Here is a 15609-nt window from a genome sequence, read left to right as displayed (position 1 = left end):
CTTCCCAACCTAACCCCTCAACCCTCGTTTCACTGGACACTATCTGTAATGATCCATCTTTTTTAGAAAAGATCTTGATGGGTGTTCAACCCAATCTCAATACATATACACAGATAGCACTCTAACCACCCCAGCTGTTGGTCAAGAACAGGAATTGAACGATCTAAATATAATCAACCTTTCATCTTACAAACTTTCCCTTGATGAGATCACTGTCCTCAAAAAAGGTCTAAATTTTTGCCCCAACCAGAATTTGGATAAATTTGAGATCTATAAGGATCTTCAACTTTTTATACGGAAATTGATTTAAAAAAAACTCTACCACAGACAGGAAGGGTCGAATGATCTAACCCCACAAGAAAACCAGGCACTAAACCAACTGGTGTCTCGCCTCGATGAAAATGACCCAACCGATCTCATAGATGAGATTGATCTTTCCCAAATTTTAGAGTCAATCGAAACATCTAGCGTACCCCCTAGGATAAATAAATCCACATTAAAGAAGAAATCAGACTTTTGTCCGGCACCTAGTATCCATCCGAATGCGGCAGCCTTTCTCAAACTAGTTGACAAAGAACTAGATAAGTTAAAAATTCATACTAGACTCCCCAACAATCTAACTAAAAGAGAAAGAGCAGCACTCAAAACACTTTTGAATAACAATCAGATTACAATTAAAGCTGCGGACAAGGGTGGGAATATCGTTGTACGCAACAACGATGATTACATTAAGATGTGCAATAAAATATTAAATAACTTATCGCCGGATACCGGCAAGTGTTGTCAAAAAATACAATCAGGACTTCTATGCATTGGTAGACACGGCGTATTCCAATTCGATTATCACTAAATCTTTATGGGAATTCATCAGGAACATCTTCCCCCGTACACCGTTTTTTTATTCACTACCAAAAGTCCTTAAAGACACCAAACCCCGCCCCCCCCCCCCCCCCCCCGGAAGACCAATTATTTCCGGTGTAGGAGCGATTGGTGAGAACGCCAGCAAATTAGTAGACGAAGTTCTAAAACCATTTGTTTCATCCTTACCTTTCTTTGTCAAGGATACATTGCACTTTTTGCAAATTATTGACAAATTGGAAATTCCTGAACATGCACTATTTGTGACAATAGATGTCGAATCCCTTTATAGTTCCATCCCTCACGAGAAAGGCGTAGCAGCTATTAAACACATTCTTCGTACAGCTAGTGATGTAGACCCCACTTATGGAGAGTTTATCATCTCATTGCTAGAATTCATTCTCAGCCATAATGTTTTTACCTTCAATGGCTCCCACTACCTCCAGGTGCAGGGGGTTGCGATGGGGACATGTTGTGCCCCATCGTATGCCAACCTGTACCTGGGGGAGTGGGAGGCCATGTTGGGCGATGAAAGTCTATCGATGTACACGGACCATATACTTGGGTGGTACCGGTACATCGATGACCTCTTCATTATATGGGATGGATCGACTGATCTTCTCCAACAATGCCTTTTGAGGATGAACCGTAATGAATTCAACCTAAACTTTATGATGTCATTTGATAAGCATTGCGTCACATTTTTGGATGTGGAGGTCTACAGAGGAGAGGGAGGGACTATTATGAGTAAACTTTACAGAAAACCTACCGCTAGTAACGCAATCCTACATGCCACCAGTTTCCATCCTAAACCCCTCCTTGATTCAATTCCGTATAGCCAGTACCTTAGGGTGAGACGTAATTGTTCCAACGATGACACCTTTAGAATTGAGGCAAATAAATGACGTGACAGATTATTATTACGGGGCTATTCTCATGCCTCACTTAAACGGTCCTTCAAGAAAGCCCTTATGCAGTCGAGAAACGAGCTACTTCATTCTGAGAAAGCTAACAAAACAGGTAAAAATGATACCAATACTATTAGAATCATTACAAAATATAATAATCAACACAGACAAGTCAGGAATATTGTAAAAAGATACTGGCATATGCTACAGTGTGATCCAACACTGGGACCGTTTGTCCCTCCCAGACCCCTCTTCACCTTCAAACAAACCACCACTCTGAGAGATAAAATCACCACTAGTGAATTCAAGGGGGAAGCAGGTAAATCCCACTGTAGATATAAGGGAACTTTTAGATGCTGGGATTGCAACTACTGTAAATACATGCTTACAGACAAAAACCCGACCCTCCCGAACGGCCAGACTTTCCATCCTAAACACTTTGCTAACTGTAAAACCTGCGGAGTAATCTATATGCTCGTATGTGAGTGTACATGCTTCTATATCGGAAAAACGAAAACGGAGTTTTGGAGGAGAGCATATAGACACATACTGGGCATGAAAACCTGTGACCCCGACCTCCCACTTGGGAGACATACCACAATAGTGCATGATGGCAAATTCCTGAAGATAAAATTTCTCATTTTGGATCGTGTGCACCCGGGGGCCGGGGGGGGGCGATTGGAACAAGACATTGTTACAATTGGAATCCCACTGGATATACAATTTATGGGCTACTCAACCCCCGGGCTTAGTCCTGTGCCCCCCCCCCCCGTTCATGTTTTTTTTTTGAAGAACAAAAAAAAACCCTTCCCCACCTGAAACCTGGACGCATAGATGTAGTCTCTATATCTATCTACTCGTATCTGACAGCTGTATCTCTATCTACTACCATATGTTGTGGGGGGTAACCAGAAGAAACGTCTGATATATATGATTAATTAACCATCAATAGCTATAGAAATATTGCTAGAATCTTCTTGGATACTATAGAGACCCCGGGTCTGTTGGGGAATGCCTATCTTAGTGTCGACACTGTTACATATGATACCAGCTAAATGTTTCCAACTATGCACCTTTTTGGTAGCATCTTATAATATGTGCCACTTTGTGCTATCAAGTTGTCATAATGCCAGGATAACCAATCCTGCTTACAGCTATATAAACTATCTATCTGGCACTAATGCCCCAACATCCTACTAAGATCTCTCCCACCTCTAATCATGACATATAGCTATGCTCTCTGCAATCTATCTTAGCTGCAGATTATGTATGCTTGCTCAGCTCAATTATTTTCTTTCTACAATTTATGTCCGATGAACAATTCTGGGACGTAATTGCTATGTACAATCTAACCTTATTACCTGTCATCTCAGCCCATATAATAATTCTCAGTTAGATGGATTATCAATTTAAGGGTAAAAAAAAAAAAAAAACCCTTCTTTTTCTCTCCCCCCCATACCCTACTTGCACTCATATTCTATTTCTTTGATGCCATCTATTTATTGAATGTGCGATTTCACCTTGTAAAATACTGTTTGTCAACAGCGACTTCCTGTTATTTGTGGTAGTTCTTTAATATTTTGAACTTGGTCTGCTGCTGTGCCTCCATTCTACACCATATTAACTTTTATTTGCGACCTGCAGCTCGCCCGGCACACAAAGCTGCCTGAGCTCTTCTAGCTCACGGCGGCGCTATGTGAGGTTACAGTGTGTTCTACACTGTCCTCCATCTTGCGACCCCGGCGGACATGCACAGTCCGCTGGGGAAGCTGGACGTGTCGGCGGGTGGAGTGGGCATGGCCACGTCCCGACGTGGATGCATGCGCGGTGGAGACTCGGTGGCGATCGCTCCACCCGGGGGGCCATCCATGGCGTGCCTGCCCCTCCTCCGCCATAGATAGTCAGTCAGCTGTTGCTCATTGCATCAGCAGCTGATTGGCGGGGAGGGCTTCTTATACCTGGACACTGCTCACACAGAGTGTCCGTTGCAGTCTGCAGGATGCTGTCGGCCTGAGCAGATGTCCAAGTGTCTTATGTGCAAAGTAAGTGATACTCCATTACCATTATCTAATCTAGGCCTTTTGCTACACACTTTAAGGACAAATGTTAATGTCATTCCACCCTCTATATCTGTACCTGTTATGTGATAGGGCATTACCTACCACTGAATGGCTTGATTTGCCTTTTTTCCTTTTTCTTCAAAAACAACAATGCCCCCCCTATTTATGTAGTCTAGTTAAGAAACTTTCTCCCCTATTGTTTTATTTTTGTTTTCCGGGTTGATTGGCCAATCACACTATACACCATTTTCTCTTTTACTGCTTTAATACTACTTTGATAGTTCAGGTCTATCATAACCCCACAAGTCTCTCAGATACTCATACATTTTTATGTTTTAAACTGTTAAAAATATCTAGTTGGAGAGATCATTTATTTACCTAATGGTACTCCTACACTCTTTTCCTTTTTTATTATTAATCCTAGCCATTCAAGACATATCAAGCCTTACCAGTTACCCTCTATATATCCTTTTGAACCTTCTACGGTAGCCCTATCAGGTATGGTTTACCTCTACTATTTAAAAATATTTTCTTTCATTTTACTATGTTCATTCACAGTCCCTGACCAATGACGGCCATTACATATCCACATTATTACATTTTGCAGGACCCGCCTTCGGCCTCAGTGGAGCTTCAGGTTTTGAACCCCTTTGTGCCCTCCATTCTTGGGCTTTTCTTCAATTTTTGAGGAATTAAACTACTTACCCTACATCTATACCTAATAAATTCTTCATTGCTATGCATGAAGTAGCAATATCCTGAATACGCTAACTAACCTCTACCTACCACAATCAGGAATACGTTGGATAGACAGACAGTGTCAGTGCCCTTGTTTTTAATCGTTTTGGAATGCTAAGTCAGCTTACACAGTGCCAATGTAAGTAAAAAGTATAGTATGTATTTATGTCCCTTTGGTTTTGTGTATTCACATGCTTACCATCCTTTTGTCAATATATTGTCTTTAATTTAGAAATCTCTGTAAACCTTTATCCACCCCTGAGGAAGGAGGCTAAATAACTCCAAAACGCGTCGGGTGCAAGTACATTGGTGCCAACATCTTATATGTGTACAAGTGCATGAGTTGCATTCCTTACAATGTTTGCTATATTGTTCATTGATGTTTTTATTATGCTTTGAAATAAACTACTGTTTATATATTATATATTCTCCTTACGTTTCTCCACATGTGCCTTTAAAGTCCACCATTAGGGGATTTTTTTCTTTGTTTAGTTATTATATTTTAGGATGTGGCACAACCTTGCAGTTAATTGCTGACCTCCAATTTTCACTGGCTATTGAACTTCATTTTTCTCGGCTCCTCGTACGTGTTGTACATCACCGCGTTCTTGAGAGTTCAGAATTTTCAACAAGATTTGTGTGTATGCAAGACAAGTTTGAGCCAACATCCTTCAGAAAAAAAACATGGATTTTGTTGTCGGAAAATCCTATCGTGTGTACAGGGCATTAAGGATAAAATTAAGAGTAATATGGAGCTACCTATATAAAATAAACAAACCCATATCATTAATGTGGTGTGAGATACCACTAGGTGATGAGATAAAAATGTGCAACTAATGAATTTGATAAAAAATGGTGATCAGCGACAAGCCTAAATCGCTAGAATCGCTATGCTAGAAAAAAGGTGACAAGCCTAAATCGCCTATGTAGTGAAAAGATAAAAATGTGCAACTAATGAATGTGATAAAAAATAGTAACCACTACTAAACAGTCATCAGCGACAAACCTAAATCACTAGAATCGCTAGCAGTAAAAAGGCGACAAGCCTAAATCGCCTATGTAGTGAAATGTGCTACTGTGGTAATATATACCACTACTAATATCATAGGAAAAGCATGTGACAGAAGTGTAATACACTTACAATAAGTGATAATGGCAGTGATAAATACAAGTAACTATATCCAGAAAGAGTGATATTCAAAATAAACCCAAAAAAACAAAAAGGAATCCAGTCCCTATATGTGAGATATAAATAGATAGACCAAGTCCAAGTTGTAACATCCAAACTCCTTCAAAGACCAACAAAACAAGAGTCTTTTATAATTCTTGGATGCTTGGTGACTTCCTATTGTGACTATGAACACAGGAAAAATCCAGGTGACTTTTGGTGCTCCCCCTCTTAGGTCCCCACTCACCAGCTCCAATCACCCCTACAGGGGTATCTCGCATGTAGGACAGCCTTAGTGCCCAGATGGTGTTTCCAGCATTGACATCCAATATCCAACTTCTATGGATCGCCCAAGGATATCTCTCGTCTGGATCAGATTGGGTGCAGGTGGAATCTCCAGGGGTAAAACACCCAACTATACTTCTTTCTCTCACCACTTTCCAGTGCAGATAGGGGTATTCATGCAAAAAAATTAAATAAAGGGCCCCCATAGTGTAGAAGCAAAAATTTGGAAAAAACAAATATATAAACAGAATCTAAAAAAGTTTAAAAAATATAAATAAAAACAGGCATTCCATATGCTGAAATATCCGCAAAGAAGATCTACAGGAGAGTGATAGCTCCAGAGCCGTGGTTCTCGTTAGCGGCGTGCGTGCCAGCTGCTTTCCACAGGCTTCCTAAGGCGCTATCACACCCGGAAGTGACATCAGTTCTTGACTCTGCCTTAAGTACATTTCGTTCTCAAACATCTTCTGAGGCGGTGCCATTTACCTAATCTCTACGCCCTTTATAGGCCGGCGGCCACGCAGGACCCACCCACACCACTATACCTATACTAATAGCTTGAGAAAACCTGACAGTAAATGGAAGTAGAAAATAAAATATAGAGTGTGGATGGTAAGAAGTCGGGAAAGCCCCTTAAATGAGAGATCAAAATTAAAAACCTGCACCGCCGCTAGCCCATACAAGAGGAAACAGTACATTAAACGTTAATATTACACATAATATATATAACTGTAATTAAGAAACATCCGTATGATCATGTGCTGCAACATAGTCCCAAAAAGGGGCAAATGAGCTATGTAATCCATAGTTTGGATGTTACAACTTGGACTTGGTCTATCTATTTATATCTCACATCTATTTTTCACGGATATTGGGACTGGATTCCTTTTTGTTTTTTTGGGTTTATTTTGAATATTTGTATGTCTTTGAGTATCACTTTTTCTGGATATAGTTACTTGTATTTATCACTGCCATTATCACTTATGGTTAGTGTATTACACTTCTGTCACATGCTTTTTCTATGATATTAGTAGTGGTATATATTACCACAGTAGCACATTTCACCACATAGGCGATTTAGGCTTGTCGCCTTTTTACTGCTAGCGATTCTAGCGATTTAGGCTTGTTACTGATCACCATTTTTTATCACATTCATTAGTTATTATTATTATACAGGATTTATATAGCGCCAACAGTTTGCTCAGTGCTTTACAACATGAGGGCAGACAGTACACTTACCATACAAATCCATGCAGGAGGGATCAGAGGGCCCTGCTCGTTAGAACTTACAATCTAGAAGGGAGGGTCAAGTGGAAACAAAAGGTAATAACTGTGGGGGATGAGCTGATGGGAAAAAATGAAAATACAGTTGTTAGGTGTGGGTAGGATAGGCTTCTCTGAAGAGAAGGGTTTTCAGGGATCGTCTAAAAGCTAACAAAGTAGGAGATAAGCGGACAGATTGGGGTAGGGCATTCCATAGGATTGGAGAGGCTTTGGAAAAGTCCTGGAGGCGAGCATGGGAGGAGGTGACGAGGGAGCTAGAGAGCAGGAGGTCTTGAGAGGAACGAAGAGAACGAGTAGGTTGGTATTTAGAGACTAAGCTAGTGATGTAGCTGGGGGCGAAATTGTGAATGGCTTTGTACGTAGTTGTAATTAGTTGCACATTTTTATCTCATCACCTAGTGGTATTTCACACCACATTAATGATATGGGTTTGTTGTTTATTTATTTTATATAGGTAGCGCCATAGTACTCTTAATTTTATTTTTATTCACACTCTATTCTCCTTTTGGGGACCTAGCAGGGTAGGCTGCACACCTATTGCCCTTTAGACCTAAGCGCGTATTTTTCATCTTATTTTGTACAGGGCATTAGCCTCATAATATGGAATTTCTGCCTTTTAGCGGAATTACTTTTTTAGGCATATTGCATAACTACTTACCCAGTCTCTGCAATCAAGCTCCTCCATGTAATATTTCTTTAACTGCAAGATGCTTGTGGGTTTTACTTGACCATTTCAAATCCCCTCACCCCTACACACACCATTTCCATGGGGTTAAATTCAGGGCTTTGACTAGGCTAGTCCATAACCCACTATTTCTTCTTTTGAGCATTTTTATTGCAAATTTGCTAGTGTGCTTTGGATTATTATCTTGTTGAAAGATCCATTTCCAGGTTTAACTTCAACTTCCGGACAGATGAAAATAAATCAATATGGTGCAAATGGAGGCCATTGAACCCCCAATATGCAACAAGTCCTCAAAGGTTCATATGTCAAGTAATAACCTTGTCCACTGCTGCAGCACCTCAATTGCAGGATCTTGGAGGAATCCCACTGGTCAATATACATGAAAATAAAATAAAAACAGAGGCTGCCATTTAGTGTAAATTTATTAAAAGTGATGACTCCAAATGCACTCACAATGGTATAGAAATACCACACATCCCAAGCAGTTTGAGTGATCTGAGTGAAAGCTGGTCTACTGCTGCAGAGTTTGTCAGGGAAGCAGCCAGGCAGAAACGATGTTGCTTATCTGTAAGCCTAATCCCAGCAGCTGTGCAGAGCGATGCAGGGAAGCAGATGGCAAACCAGGACATAGGGAGATGTCACGCTGCAGAGTATGGGGGCATGGCAATGTGTTTCAGGGCGGTACTGGCTCTTTCTCAAATCTAAGCTTAATTACAGACAGGGCGCTTATAAATTAGTAACTGCTGGATCATGGAATAGCGGCTGTGGAGCTACATGGCGCAGCAGTACTGAGTTATAGCACAAAACCGAAAAGATTAAAAAAATGTAAAACATTTATATCGGAATAATATCAAAAGTCATAATTAACCACTTCAGCCCCGGAAGGATTTACCCCCTTCCTGACCAGAGCACTTTTTACAATTTGGCACTGTGTCTCTTTAACTGCTAATTGCGCGATCTTACAATGCTGTACCCAAACTAAATTTGCGTCCTTTTGTTCCCACAAATAGAGCTTTCTTTTGATGCTATTTGATCACCTCTGCGGTTTTTATTTTTTGCGCTATAAACGGAAAAAGACCGAAAATTTTGAAAAAAAAACGATATTTTCTGCTTTTTGTTATAAAAAAAGTACAATAAACTCAATTTTAGTCATACATTTAGTCCAAAATGTATTCAGCCACATGTCTTTGGTAAAAAAAAAGTCAATAAGCGTATATTTATTGGTTTGCGCAAAAGTTATAGCGTCTACAAACTAGGGTACATCTGGAATTTACACAGCTTTTAGTTTATGACTGCCTATCTCATTTCTTGAGGTGCTAAAATGGCAGGGCAGTACAACCCCTCCCCAAATGACCCCATTTTGGAAAGTAAACACCCCAAGGAAATTGCTGAGAGGCATGTTGAGCCCATTGAATATTAATATTTTTTGTCCCAAGTGATTAATGACAAAAAAAAAAAAATTTACAAAAAGTTGTCACTAAATGATATATTGCTCACACAGGCCATGGGCATATGTGGAATTGCACCCCAAAATACATTTAGCTGCTTCTCCTGAGTATGAGGATACCACATGTGTTGGACTTTTTGGGAGCCTAGCCGCGTACGAGGCCCCGAAAACCGAGCACCGCCTTCAGGATTTCTAAGGGCGTAAATTTTTGATTTCACTTCTCACTACCTATCACAGTTTTGAAGGCCATAAAATGCCAAGATGGCACAACCCCCCCTCCCCCAAATGACACCATTTTGGAAAGTAGACACCCCAAGCTATTTGCTGAGAGGCACGGTGAGTATTTTGCAGCTCTCATTTGTTTTTGAAAATGAAGAAAGAAAAGAAAAATGTATTTTTTTTTTCTTTTTTCAATTTTTAAAACTTTGTGACAAAAAGCGAGGTCTGTAAAATACTCACCATACCTCTCAGCAAATAGCTTGGGGCTTCTACTTTCCAAAATGGGGTCATTTGGGGGGGGTTGTGCCATCTGGGCATTCCATGGCCTCCGAAACTGTGATAGGCAGTGAGGAGTGAAATCAAAAATTTACACCCTTAGAAACCCTGAAGGCGGTGCTTGGATTTTGGGGTCCCGTATGCGGCTAGGCTCCCAAAAAGTCTCACACATGTGGTATCCCCGTAGTCAGGAGAAGCAACAGAATGTATTTTGGGGTGTAATTTCACATATTTCCATGGCATGTTTGAGCAATATATCATTTAGTGACAACTTTGGGCAAAAAAAAAAAAATGTCTTTTTCCTGCAACTTGTGTCACAATATAAAATATTCTATGGACTCGACATGCCTCTCAGCAAATAGCTTGGGCTGTCTACTTTCCAAAATGGGGTAATTTGGGGGGGTTTGAACTGTCCTGGCATTTTATGCACAACATTTAGAAGCTTTTGTCACACATCACCCACTCTTCTAACAACTTGAAGACAAAGCCCTTTCTGACACTATTTGTTTACATGAAAAAAAAAATTTTTTGCAAGAAAATTACTTTGAACCCCCAAACATTATATATTTTTTTTTAAACAAAGACCCTACAGATTAAAATGGTGGATGTTACATTTTTCACACAGTATTTGCGCAGGAATTTTCAAACGCATTTTTTGGGGAAAAAACACACTTTTTAATTTTAATGCACTAAAACACACTATATTGCCCAAATGTTTGATGAGATAAAAAAGATTATCTTACCCGAGTACATGGATACTAAACATGACATACTTTAAAATTGCGCACAAACGTGCAGTGGAGACAAACTACATACATTTTTAAAAGCCTTTACAGGTTACCACTTTAGATTTACAGAGGAGGTCTACTGCTAAAATTACTGCCCTCGATCTAAACTTTGCGGGGATACCTCACATGCATGGTGCAATTGCTAATTACATTTGACGCCAGACCAATGCTTGCGTTCACCTTTGCACGAGAGCAGGGGGGGACAGGGGTGCTTTTTTTTTTTTTTTTGCTTTTTTATCTTATTTTTAAACTGTTCCTTTCATTATTTTTTTAATTTTTATTGTTATGTCAGGGAATGTAAATATCCCCTATGGTAGAAATAGGTAGTGACAGGTACTCTTTTTTGAAAAAAATGGGGTCTATTAGACCCTAGATCTCTCCTCTGCCCTCAAAGCATCTGACCACACCAAGATCAGTGTGATAAAATGCTTTCCCAATTTCCCAATGGCACTGTTTACATCCGGTGAAATCTAATGCCCCGTACACACGGTCGGATTTTCCAATGGAAAATGTCCGATCGGAGCGTGTTGTCGGAAATTCCGACCGTGTTTGGGCTCCATCGGACATTTTCCATCGGATTTTCCGACACACAAAGTTGGAGAGCAGGAGATAAAATTTTCCGACAACAAAATCCGATCGCGTCATTTCCGACCGTGTGTGGCCTGTTCCGACGCACAAAGTGCCACGCATGCTCAGAAGAAATTCCGGCACAGAACAGCTCGTTCTGGTAAACTTAGCGTTCGCAATGGATACAGCACTTTCGTCACGCTGCAATGTCAAATATGGTTTAATACAGCGCACTCTCTTCTTCTTTATAATGTGACAAGAATTAAGTAGTTTTGCTGCTCATATTCACACACACTTCTCACAAAGTTTTATTTTTTTATTGTGATTCCCTGAATATATTGTTATTAGTTGTCACATCTGACAGAATGTTTTTTTTTTTTTATTTAATTTTTTTGGGGATTTTAAGCCTTTTTTTTTTTTTTAGATTTAATGTTTGTATTTTTTCCAAGGCTGATCTTTGTTCAATGTTATTTTTATTTTTACTCCAGAATATTTTTGTGTGTGTTTTGTGTGTCAAGTTACCCCAACACCATTGATATCTTTTATTATTTAATCTCAAGGAGATTGTTTGTTGTTGGTGTCCCTTGTTAATTTCACATTGTATATTTGAAATGTACCTGAATCCTCACAAAAAAACTGTCCTTTTTGAAGTAAAACACATAGGAGAGTATAATTCAAAACAAAAATCCTTTATTAAGGGATCAGAACCAAACAAAGAGGAAGGCAACACTGGATCAACAGGAGAAATTAGCGAAGACTGGGACCCCCACGGCAGACATCAATTCTTGAACATCAAAATTGGTGGCCTGAGGAGTCCATATGTAAGGGAGGGCAGTCTGGTCCAGAATTCGCAGAGATCCGGAAAGCAGCAGATGACATCTGTGTCCCCAGGCTGTGGTACCACAAGAGGCTGCATTTTTTGGCCGACCAGACTGGATCCAGGGTCCTCACTTTCTGGTCTTCCTTCCACGCTTCCTTCCGGGCTGTGGCTGTGCTGTTGGAGATGTGGCAGGAGGAGGAGTAGGACCTGGAGGAGGAGGAGGAGGACTGGGAGGACAAGGAGGAGGAGGACCATCGCAAAGGTGTGTCTGAGCTGTAATTTGGCCCCTCATACCTTTGTTAAGAGCCTCCAATATGAGCGACTCACACATGGCTTGTTGGCCCTCCTCCATCCTCTGCATTTTATAGGCAATTGTGGCAGCAATGTCCTCCTCCACGGTGTGTGGTGCTCCCAGGACCTCTGTAGCCCTCCAAAAGAGTCCTCTGGCAGCCTCCTCTAGGGCACTCCTCCTCCTGCCACTTTCTCTTTCCAGGGGGGGTGGAGGGACCTGCAGATCAGCCAGCCGGCTCGGCCTGGCCACCTCCTGGCTGAGACTTCCCTGTGTATGAAAAAGGGACATGGTTTTAGTTGTTGCATCATCAATCACAATCATAAATTAGTACTCCCAACTAACATCTAGTTAACATCATTGATTGGACAACCAGCAATATTTAGAGGAATGCTAGACCTGGCTCAATCTGGGCTCCTCCACATGTTGCCTGGAAGGCCCAGGTTGGGCGTCAGAAGCCTCAGCTGGGGGGGAAGGAAGCGTGGAAGGAAGACTGGAGAGGGATGGCCCGGGTTCAGTCTGGCCTGCCAGAAAATGCAGCCTGTCATAGTACCACATCCTGGGGACATAGATGTCATCTGCTGCTCCGGATCTCTGTGAATCCTGGACTTTCTTGCGGTCCCTTACATATGTGCTCCTCAGGCCACCAATTAAGATCTTCAAAAATGTGATGTCTGCCGTGGGGATCACCTGCTTCACAATTTCACACAATTGCTCCAGTGCTGCCTTCCTCTTTGCTTGGTTCTTGTAATGGGGGTGTTTAATCTCCCACAGACATGGCAGCTCCCTTAACACATCTATGAATACTGACATGAAGTCATTGTCTTTCACTAGCATATCCATGTTCACTGCAAGACACAACACAAGACAAAGCCTAATGTCAGACAAAACTCTCCTAATCTTGTTACAATATAGGCCTCAATGTAGAAGTAGTATAGGCACAAGTTTGTCTCTTACCTTCGTTCTTACGATCGGCGCATCCAATGCTCCTTCCTCCGCTCACAGATCGTACGTAATACGCACGTGTGTTACGCTTTATATACACTGCGCATGCGTGTAACTCCGCCCGCCCCTGACGTTCTTTCTATTCTATTCCCCGCCCCTTTTCGTTCGGCGCATTGGGGGAAGAGCACATGGTGGAGTCACAGCAGGTGCGTGATAATTACAGGAACGAGGAGGAGGAGGAGGAAAGCCCGGATCCGGACACGTCCCGATCCAGAAGGAGACGTTTTAAGGCCACAAATATGTCCTTTGGGGAGATGGTGGACATCCTGAAGAGGGCCGACTATGACGGAAAGTATGGGCCTTACCCCAACCCCAATATCAGAAAGGCCAAGATCATGGCGAAAGTGGTCAAAAGTCTTCACAGGTTTTTCATGGTACGATGATCGAAAGATCAGCTCAGGAAGCGGTGGTCGGACTTGAAATTAAGAGAGCCAGAGCAGTACAGAAAGATCCGGAGAGTGCTGCAAAAAAGTAAGTAGTTGTGCTGTGTTCCTATTCTTTTTGTCTTTATTACTTTCGTGCTGCTCCATATGCTTTTCTTGATTGTACAGTTTTTAAAAGGGCAGCTTTAATGTTCATGGGCCCATTATTCGTTTGTATCAAACATTTTTCTTTCGGCCTCTAAAACACCATTGTTTAGGCCATATGCATTTTCCCACATTTTTTAGGGCCTACTTGGATGCCAAATATTTGTTTGTGTAGATGGGTTTGTTACTAGAATGAAATGCAAACTAGATTCTGTGTAAGGAGAGGACACTGAGCAGCTGTTTTCACATCTGGACACTGGAGCACTAGTGTGGGACACAAGAACACCCTTTTTATTAGGGGGGCCACACAGGTGCTCCAGTGTATACTATAGGGGGGTCTCCATCTGTGAAGCTTGTACTAAACAGGTAAAGTATTGCAGCTTGACAAAGGGCAATAAAAAAAATACATCTTGGAACTCGGCTAAAATAGACAATTGTACCCCACTTCCAAGCAATGTTTCCTATTTATAGTTCTGCCATCAAATATCTGTGTGCTAATTATACCATTTTTGTTTTACATAGGGGAGAAAAGACTCGGAGGGCACCCCTCATCCGAGGAGACCACAGACCCCCCACCTATGGAAGAAGGTGAAATACCTCCAACCCAAGAAGAGCAGGAGAGGAAGAAGATGTGGTGGAAATTGGCACCACAACAGGTGAGTGTCTGCGACCACAGGCTCAGGTAAGAGATGGATGCTGGCAGATTTTTGATACCTGTTTTTGTTTGGTTTCTCTCTTTTTAGGTGATCGTGATGTGAGGGATCGAGATCCTTTCACATCTGAAAGTGCCCAGATCCTGATCGGGGAGATCATGGGGTGTAATGTCGAATTGCAAAACATCCAGAAAAAATCAATGATGTGATTAAAAAAAATAATAACATCATTGATGTTTTGGGGCGAATTTAAAACCCCACAAAATCACTTTTTTGATTGTGGTCCAATGTTTTAAATCTTTTTGCAATGTTTTGAAAAGCCAAATTTGGAGGATGCACACAGTGTGCCAACATGTGCTATCTGCCATCACGGGAGATCAATGGACGCGTTTTGGGGGTGCAACCCCTTCCTCAATTATAAAGTAGCGGTGAGGAAGGGCTTGCTCCCCCAAAACACGTCCCTTGATCCCCCATGATGGCAGCTAGCACATGTTGACATTCGTAAATTGGTGTGCATCTTCCAAATTTGGCTTTTCCAGGGGTGATTTCCCCCCATCTGAACGCAATATCAAACACAGTTCCTAAATACTGATGTCTGATATTGCCTTCAGGTTTTACCATATGTGAACTTTGTAAGTTCAAGTTTTTTGTCTTTCTTGTTGGTTTTACACAGGCCTGTTTTATCGTAAATGGACATTTCTATTTTTGATAATGCCACCCCAAAAATTGTTATACAACAAACATGTTGGTTTGTTTTAAAAACCTTTGGTAAATGCACATGTGATTGTGCAGGTATAAAAAAGTTGGTTAATCAAGAATGTGTGGATTATTGTCTCAAGACTTTTGGGGTGATGTAATTGCTGTTTTCAGCGGAAATGGGGGTTATTTCCTAAGGGCAAATCCACTTTGCACTACAAGTGCAGGTTCAGTGCAGTTGCAAGTGCACTTGTAGTGAAATGTGTTTTTGCATTTAGTAAATAACAGCCAACAGTGCTTTGTATAAGGTTACACAATCACGCGATTTTCTGCACT

The sequence above is a fragment of the Aquarana catesbeiana genome, linkage group LG03 (genome assembly GCF_042186555.1).
Source record: "Aquarana catesbeiana isolate 2022-GZ linkage group LG03, ASM4218655v1, whole genome shotgun sequence".
NCBI classification, from domain to species: Eukaryota; Metazoa; Chordata; class Amphibia; order Anura; family Ranidae; genus Aquarana; species Aquarana catesbeiana.
The sequence above is the reverse complement of the archived record's forward strand: the minus strand, read 5'-3'. Positions refer to the sequence as shown.